This window comes from Coffea arabica, chromosome 9c (genome assembly GCF_036785885.1).
Source record: "Coffea arabica cultivar ET-39 chromosome 9c, Coffea Arabica ET-39 HiFi, whole genome shotgun sequence".
NCBI classification, from domain to species: Eukaryota; Viridiplantae; Streptophyta; class Magnoliopsida; order Gentianales; family Rubiaceae; genus Coffea; species Coffea arabica.
The window spans coordinates 12,018,719-12,027,799 of record NC_092326.1 but is presented as its reverse complement, the minus strand read 5'-3'; the positions used below and the strand labels follow the sequence as shown (position 1 = coordinate 12,027,799).

Below are 9,081 nucleotides of genomic sequence, written 5' to 3'. Positions count from 1 at the left end.
TCATAAACTCAAGACAGACAGAATCATAATAAACCTTCAAAAAAGGTAACGTGAAAAGACATACTCATTTCTCAATGTTCACTGCCCAATATTTGTTCCTGTTGCTTCTTTTGTTGCCTTAATTAATTTGTAATTTAACGCTTGGTACATTAATTAACTCCACAAGAACAATAACGATAACAGTAACTCTTCCATTCACATTTGTCTAATATCTAGAATTAGAATTCGGACTAAACTACATTAGCAGAGCATAGCAAACAGATTCAAAGATGTGAGGACCCGTAAATTTCTTTTATTTTATATTATTTTCTCGCATGCATTTTCTTCACTATACCTTATTATTTTGATTTTTTCAGAGATTTTATAAGTAAGTACAGTTTTAAAATCATTTTCCTAGTTTAACTTAGTTCATATTAAGTTTGAAGTGTATTATGGACGTGGGACCCGCTAATGCGCTAAATGCGATATATTTTTCTTCGTTGGAGTTTTGTATTAAGTGATATTATTTTACAAGGTGCTAGGAGACAATTAGAGATTAGTTAGATAGATAAACCATTGGTAGACAAAAGGATGAGAACAAAACCCTAATGTGCCAAGTGTCGCGATGCCATTGGATGTTGGACTTTTGACCAAGGTTTCTTAACTTTACTAAATCACAAAAATTGACCAAATTCATCTCATTTTTCTTCATGCTTTGGCCGAACCTCTTAGAGGAAAAAACAAGAGAAAGCTTTCAACCTCAACTTCATTTTCTTGCTCAATCTTGAGTTTCCACCATTAAATTTTCAAACTACTCCATAGAAGTTGCCCTCTAAGAGATATTAAAGGTATTGGTGGAGTGATTTTGGAGGGAAAGGCACTAAGCTACTATCTTTCTTGTGGTTCTAAGGTATCTTGCCAAGTAATCTCTTTTTACTCCTAATACTAGCTTATTTGTGGTTCAAGGTTGCAAAATATGTAGCTTTATGAGAATATTTCATGGTTAGAAGTAGTTTTATGGTAAATTTCAGTTTTATGTTGAAAATTCTGGTCACCTGTGATGCTTGAGGGTTGTTCATGTTTTGAGAGCTTTGCTATATGAATTATTGAGGTATTATGTGCTAGATGGACTTGTCTAAAGAAATTTCCAGCTTGGGTGCAAAAATTCCAGCTTTAGGGTTTTTAATTTGAGTTCCCATTTGGTTGTATTTGAAGGGTATTGTGACCCTAATTAGGTGTGTTCAATAGCTTGTGATTTATATGGGAAATTGTGGCTGAAATGAGATGAGATTGGGTGTTGATGTTAGGTTGGAAAAGTAAAGAAAAACAAGGGAAGTGCTGCTGAAATTTTCGTAGGAACCCTTGAGCAGTTTTGGAAAATTTGCTATATCCTGTTATAGAAATATCGGAATTGAGTTCTGTTTGTTGTGTTTTAAACTAGATTCATAGATAGTCGTGAAAATTTCAGACTTTGGTTCTGTCTGTGTGATTTATGGGGATTTTTCAAATTTAACTGAAATTGCATACCTGTTCTGTCTTTTAGTGGATAAAACAGCAATTTGAGGCTCAAATTTGACTGATTTGTGATCTGAATCTTATAAATGTGTCTTCTGAGAAATTGGACCCCTTTGAGTCTATTTTCCGACGGTATAAAATTTATCAATTTTGGACGTAAGAATCTTGAGATATGATTTTTCAAATGATGGTGCGCAAAACTGGAAAATCCTGTTTTGCTAAAATTGTCCTTACTCTTATGTTCCACCTTAAGTTTGGAGTTAGTAAATCATTATAGGTATGGTTTTTGATAGAAATGTAGAGTTTTGGGGTTTGTTCATGTTGAAGAACCAACCGCTACCGTTTTACTCCGAAACCACACCTTTATCTCTTTGTATTTGTAGTCATTTGAATAGGCATACGACTAGTAGTCAAGCCTCACTTGTGCATTCCGTTTACTCCGTTTTGGATGTGAGAACTTCAATTGTTTTACTTTAGTTATTCTTAGGGTTTCACGGTGATCAAAACCCTACTTTGGGGTGAAAACGTTTGAAGTGGTTTGTTAGAACTGGTGAGTGTACCACTCCCTTCATTGTTGCTTAACTTGGTTTCTATACATGCAATTGGTAATTTGAATGACTGTACTATCTACTTATTCTGTTTGAGACGAGGGTGTACTTTATCACACTCGTTCTCTTATCTGTTTGCCTATTTACTGTGTATATTTGACTCTGTTATCTGTTCTTAATCTAACGTCGGTTGGAGACTTGTATCCAACGATCTTTTGTAACCTCTGAGCTCAAAGCCTGTGTCTAGTTACTCAAGTCGAGCCGGCAAGGGTTAGGTCGATTAGATAACGAACCACGGTAGTCTGTTTCTGGGAATCTTTGGGTATTGAGACTCTTGATTCCGGTATACTCGAGTATTACCACTTCTGTTTCTGTTGAGGTGTTCGGGCCCGGTAAGGGCTATGTTTGTGGACGGAATTTTGGGCTCCCGAGAGCCACCTGTATCCTTTCTATCTAAAGTGTTTGTTTATTTCCCTATTTGATATGCATATGTGAGTAATTGAACATGAAGTTCCGTGATTCTTGATTGCTATTATTTTGGTACCTCATTGAGCGTAAGCTCACCCCCTTCCCGTTACCTTTGTTTTTCCTTACAGGGGACAAACTTGGAAATCATGGTTTTGGAAGAAATAGCTCGAGCTAGTGTATATGCTATGTCGTTAAGCTCTTTTGAAATCGAAACCCTAATTGTATTTTGTGTAGTATGTATACTTTGGTTTGTACTTTAGTTCATTTGTTCAAGACTCCGATGTAAATACATGTTTAAATGTTTAACCTTGTTTTTTTAAGTGTATTCATTTGAGATGTTACACTTCTATGGCTTTGGTGAACGTTTCTTGTAACTGTTGGACGATCGAGTGAGCACGGCATTTGAAAAGGAAAGAAGAAAAAATTTGTTGGTGGGAAACCCCTGCGGAGAATCCGGCCCCATATCCGGCCAGTTATTGGCCGGATAGTTGGCCGGATTGGCAGGGCAAGTTGAAAATTTTTGGGTTGAGCCACTGCCTCCAATCCGGCCAGGTCTCGGCCGGATTGTGACGTGGCAGTTACTGTTCATTTTCAGTTTCGTTTTCATTTCCGTTTTCCTTTTCGTTGAAGTGTTTAACCGATGTTCCATTTTACCGTATGATTTGATAAATTATATTTGAGTTTGGTGGTTTTCAATTGTTCGTTTTCTTAGGGTTCGATCGAGCGTAATATAGGATTTGTGTAATTCGACTCCGTAGTCCTGGCGAAATGTGGATAGGTGGTCCGCCGAACCCTTTGGTACGCCTTAGGTAACTAAAATCCAATCTGCCATTTTGCATTAAACCTGAAATACTGTTGTGAGTCCCTTTCATATTTTTTAACTATGGATTATGATTTTACATACAAAATACAATATAGCAAGACATAAATGTCTTGATCTTGTGTTTTCTTCCCCGTTTATGCATAGCTGATTTCTCTCCTACTTAATTACCCTGCTTCCTCACTCTCACCAACCCCCCTACATTCTGGGTTGTGTTGGCATGTTCTAATTTTTTTGTCGCATTTTCCAGAACTTCTCAATCATTTCTTTTGTCTTATGCGAACAAGATTCGATTGCGAATAGAATTCGGCTAAGTGCTTCGTACCCAACTTGACCTGACTGGCCAGCGCATGCCGAGCAAATAGGCAAAAAGATAAGCACTTATGGTCCATCACTCTCCATAGTGGCAGATAATGGTATCTATCCGTTGAGTACGTAGCTAAGAAATATCGATATTAGGAGTTATCTAATTGTGCGGGCAAAGAGCCATTAAACCATCATGGAAAGAGAATACTGGTACCGTCACCAAGCGGTTAGCCTTCCAGTATTTGTAGGTTTAAGAGCAGCCCCGTGAATCTTCATATAATTGTCTATGTTGTCATGCCGAACAATGTTGTGGCCTATACGTTTGCCACGTCTAATTTTCTTGTAATACGCTTTGGCTCTTGCATAAAAGATGCCATAAGCAGTCTAATTATGATCATGATGTTGACAACAGTCGCTGACCACTATTTTGATTAGTAGTAGTATTTGATTTGTTCTTTAAGCTTGAGAATCAACCAATGGCACAAAGCCACAAAGCATATGCTTTGATATGTTACGTCATACTAACGACTTTGTCAAATGACTGGATAAATTTCTTTCCATCGTGAAAAATTCTTACTTAGCATTATGAAATTGAGTCATACAGTGACGAAGCTAGGATTTTTTTTTTTTGGGCCAAAATTTTTTTCTAATAAAATTATCATAATATATTATGTTCAAAATAATTTTCTTCTATTTAAATATATGACATCTGAAAATATCAAATATTAAATTTAATTATAAAGGCATGTCTATTCATATATATGCGGTATAGTCATAACAAAAATTAACAAAAAAAGATAACTTTTGTTAAATATCTTATAATATCACAAACTATCCAATTTGCACATTATGAGAAGACGCTCTCCAATATATATATATATATATATATATATATATATATATATAACCATGTAATATAAATGTAACTATTTTCAATTGAAAAAAAGATAAAAGTTATGTTAATATAATTTGAAATTTCAACATCTTTTCTTAGAAGTAAATTGAGCTCTACGCTCTTTCATATAACTCAATTCATTTATGATTGAATCACTACTAAATTTTTCAGCAACTTCCTTTTCTATATACACAGTTAGATAATCATTCAAGAAATTATCTTCCATTTTGTCTTGATTATTTTCATAATTGAAAATGCCCGCTCTGTAGTTGCAGTTGATATAAGAAGAGCAAGAACAAGTCTAATCAATCTGTCAATAAGAGGATATATCACTGATTTTCTTGTGTTCACCAAGCCTTGACATAACTCATGAATACCAGATAATTCTTGCAATTCAAGATGATTTGGAATGTCGAGCTTAAAATGTTAAAGTTCTATTCTTAGACGTACTAGTTCTTGCTTTTAAAAATTATGAATTGGGTCTTTTTATTCTAATACATCACATTGGGTCAATTTACTATGGAACATCAAATTATATGTTTAATTTTTGAAAGTTAAATAATTAGTACAATAAAAAATAAACAACTTTTTTTGAAGAAAAAATTAATTCAAAGATGACTAATTCATATATATATATATATATCAACTCTCATAATATAAACTAAAATTATAAAAATTTAGGGGGGTCAATTTTATTTTACACACATATTTACATATTATGAATTAAAATTTTCAAAACTTAGGGGGCCATGTACCTCCTCTGTCCCCCTTGGCTCCATCCATCATTGGAGTCATAACAAAAACGAGTTTACAAACTTTAGATGGAGTATACAAGAAATGCTTTTCCTCTTGATGCTCTTCCCAACAAGTTTGGATGCCAATTTGGAAATGACAGAATCATTCATTTCGACATCTGAACAGATAAGGAGGACCAAGGGACCCAAAAGGAAGTTCAATCGTGTTTCTTATTGGAAGTGCCAGAAGAAGTCTTGTGGTCCTTTACGCAACTAGCGCAAACTGCTAACTCTTTTAAGTCGGATTCATCTGATCAATCACGGGACCATATTTTTCAAGTATAATTTGGCATTCTGGCGCCAACCTGCCTAGAAGAAATTGCCAGGAAGGCTGATGCATCTAGCATGACTTCATGATTTGTAGTTTTCTGGAAAGGGTCAATTTTAGTCCTGGTCTCGAGGCATGGGAGGCGTAGGCCATGATCAAGAAGTGACTCGATACCGAAATGTGAAAAGTCACATTTTTCGCTAAATTAGTGCAATTGAGGGGCGGCTTACATATTTAAGAAGTTAGGCACCTAATAAAGTTTTTAGTTTGTCTTTCAAATTGACTTCTCCAAGTAAAATTTTCCATGCGGAGTCTACAGATGTTTTCGTCTTCCAAAGTTTTTTCTTAGTCTTTCTATGCATATAAGTTATACTCCCTTCATTCCATAAAATTTGTCATATTTATCACTTTTTCTTGTCCTAAATTAATTGTCATTTTAAAGAAGTTAATCCACTTTTTTCAATAAAATTTTATCTCTATCCTTCACGTGGTCCACTACTTATTCCTTACAATTATCAATACATTAAATAAAAGATAGCCTACTACTAAGTATATAAAAGTAAAGTAAAAATTCTCTTTCCTATTAATATCACTATACACAAATTACACGTTCTCACAGAAACGACAAATTTTATGAGATAGAGGGAGTGCTAATAAAGGAACTGTTGATGTTAAAAAATGACATTAACCGTTTAAAATGGATAATAGACAGTAAAACTCTAGTAATAACCTATGAAAAAGAAAAGTTCCAATGTTTAAATCAATAATGTGTAGAATGAAAAATGTAGAGAGAGAAACTCCCAATATGTAAGTTATAAAGAGAGAATAAAATTTTCAAAAATAAAGAACATAGCTCTTTTTAATAAAAATTTCTTGTGGGCTGTAATGGGCCTTGGAGATGTGATTGGATCGAAACTATATATGTTCTGGGCTGAAGCCTTATTTTTTAGTTGGAGCCCAACTTAGTATGCATTTTGGCTCGCGTCTAACCTTGAACTTATAGATGAATAATTTTCTTCCAACAATTGTCCTCCATGCTCAAGTCTAACTTGTCGGGGCTGAAGGTAGAGCATTCGAAGTAATTGTGTAATTGGAGTTCATACGTGCGCGAACATTTTGAGTTTCGTTGTAACAATAATTCAAGCAAAAACATTTTAACAATTATTGAGATAATTTGTAATTTTCATTTATGGCTATTAATTTTGCCTCATATCCCTATTTATTTTGAAAAGATTATGGAAGACACTACAAGAACATTGATCATCATTGACAACTAATTGTTGTCACAGAAAATATAACAGTCATCCCTAAAGTCATGTACTGACAAGATTTAAGTTGTTACAAAGTTGTCAACGAATCTTTGTCGGTAAAGGTGCACAGTGACAACATTAAATGTCGTCAGTAATATTGCTCTTCAATGACAACATTTTTGGTCAATAATAATTGCATAGATAGTGACGAATATTCACCTTGTCAATGATACTAAAGAAATGTTGCTAGTAAAATCCTTTCATAGTTGTCATTGGTATTGACTAGCTAGTTACTAACAACTGTTCATAGCCATCACTAAAAAATAGCTCATTACTAACAACTTTTGTCATCACTACATACATTTGTGTTAGACACCGTAATTAGTAATGACATTTTTTTGTCAGTGGAGAAATCTGATTAGTGCCAATGCATTGTCATTGTCACTGTGACGTATGATATAGACGGTTTTCCTATAAGTAGACAATCCAACAATTCATCAAATCAGAAGAACCATGAAAAGGCTTGCTAATTAATAACTAAAAACATCCATTATATTATAGAATGCCAAAATATAATGCTTGAGTTCAATATCATCCAACAAATATTACAATAGAAGCAGTACCATGTAATTCAAATTGTCCATGCAAAGTCAATGTAGGTTTACAGAAAGAATTCGAGCGCTAAAATTCATATCTACTGCCAAAACACTTCTTCATAAGCAAAAAAGGTAGCTTTATCTTCCTCTTTCTTAAGTCTATTTAGAAGCTATGGACCTTGCCAAAAATTTGGAGTAGCATATCTCAACGTAAAGTAATACAACAATAGTAAGTAACAAGCATTTTGGAAAGAAAAGAATCTCAAATTTACCTATCGCAAGCTCAAATAATGATTAGGAGCTTCCTAAAGAAAAGAGTAAAGAAAGTAGAGAATTGTCATAACAGGGAAACATCCCAAATGAACTCAAAAGTTAACTATTAAAGTATTAATAATGTTAATAATTTATTTATATTCGACCGGAGACAAAGCAAAGGTATTGCCAACTTTTCATGATTTGGCTTATCATGTGTGTGACGACTCCACCTTCCCCTAAGGCGAACCAGAGGGTTCGGCGGGCCGCCTGCCCGGCTCTCGCCGGGACTCAGTCGTTCATTAAAATCCTCAAATGAATTACAAGAATAAACCTCAAATATACATCACATGGTTCACAAATATACATCCAAGTCTCCAATAATTACATGTCACAAATGCAGCGGAAACTAATTCCCAACTATACATCAAATGATTCCAAATCCAAAACTGTACAAGATATAGGTCATCCATTCACGTGAATAAGCACAACAAGTCTTGCCTTCGCCTTGAGCCCTGTGGAGGGGAATAAAATATTTTTGGGGTGAGCTATAAGCTCAGCGAGTAACCAAAAAATCAGTAATCAAATCGGTTTAACAATATTTCTTTTCAATGATGTCATAGATCAAATGATAAGTCCAGAAACGATTACAGCATTTGCAAAACATTAAATATGGAGTATCAATAATTCAAGAAACATGTACAATGGAAAGCGATAGTAACATTCATGAAAAGGATACGTTCATTTTTTTATAAATAATCCCTCGTTCATCTTTTTATTTTTTTTTCCGGACGTTGGCCGGTCTCCACCCATCCGGACGTAGCCGGACTCCACCCATCCGGACGTAGCCGGACTACAAGGTAATACTCGAGTATACCAAATTCACCCAGAGTCACCATATCGCCCGACCGAGTCCGCTTCTGGCTCGAGTCGATCGGTAACGAAGGGCAGGGCCCAATTCAGCCAAACGGCTTACATTCATGCGCAACTAGCATTTAATCATTAATCATTGAAAATTTCATATTTATTTAGGTCGAGTGCGATAAAGTACACACTCGCCTAGAAAACTCGTTTTAACAATCATTGAAAGCACTTAACATATTATCAATCAATAATAACAAGCCAATAAATCAAGTGATATAGCAAACAAGGAACACTCATATGCAAGCATGCATGATATGCAAGAAAACAGTTCAAAAGTAACATTGGAAATAGTTTAAAGGTAAATAAAGCAAAAAACAACGGTTCATAAATAACTTTAGAAATAGTTTGAGGTCACTCACCTCAATGGCTCAGAAATCATCCATCATGTATCATTGCCTTGCTCAAACCCAAGTCTTAGATCACAAATTCAATGCAAACAAATCCTTTAAAAGTTCGGACAGCACTT

General features: G+C 34.7%; 1 long non-coding RNA gene across 1 annotated transcript; it reads left to right on the top strand.

Annotated features, from left to right (window-relative positions):
* Window positions 1–686: 686 nt before the first annotated feature.
* On the top strand, window positions 687–2,857 carry LOC140014057 (uncharacterized). The gene is made up of 2 exons (XR_011820941.1): window positions 687–889; window positions 2,639–2,857. It is a non-coding gene; the product is annotated as an uncharacterized lncRNA (long non-coding RNA).
* The last annotated feature ends 6,224 nt before the right edge of the window (window positions 2,858–9,081 follow it).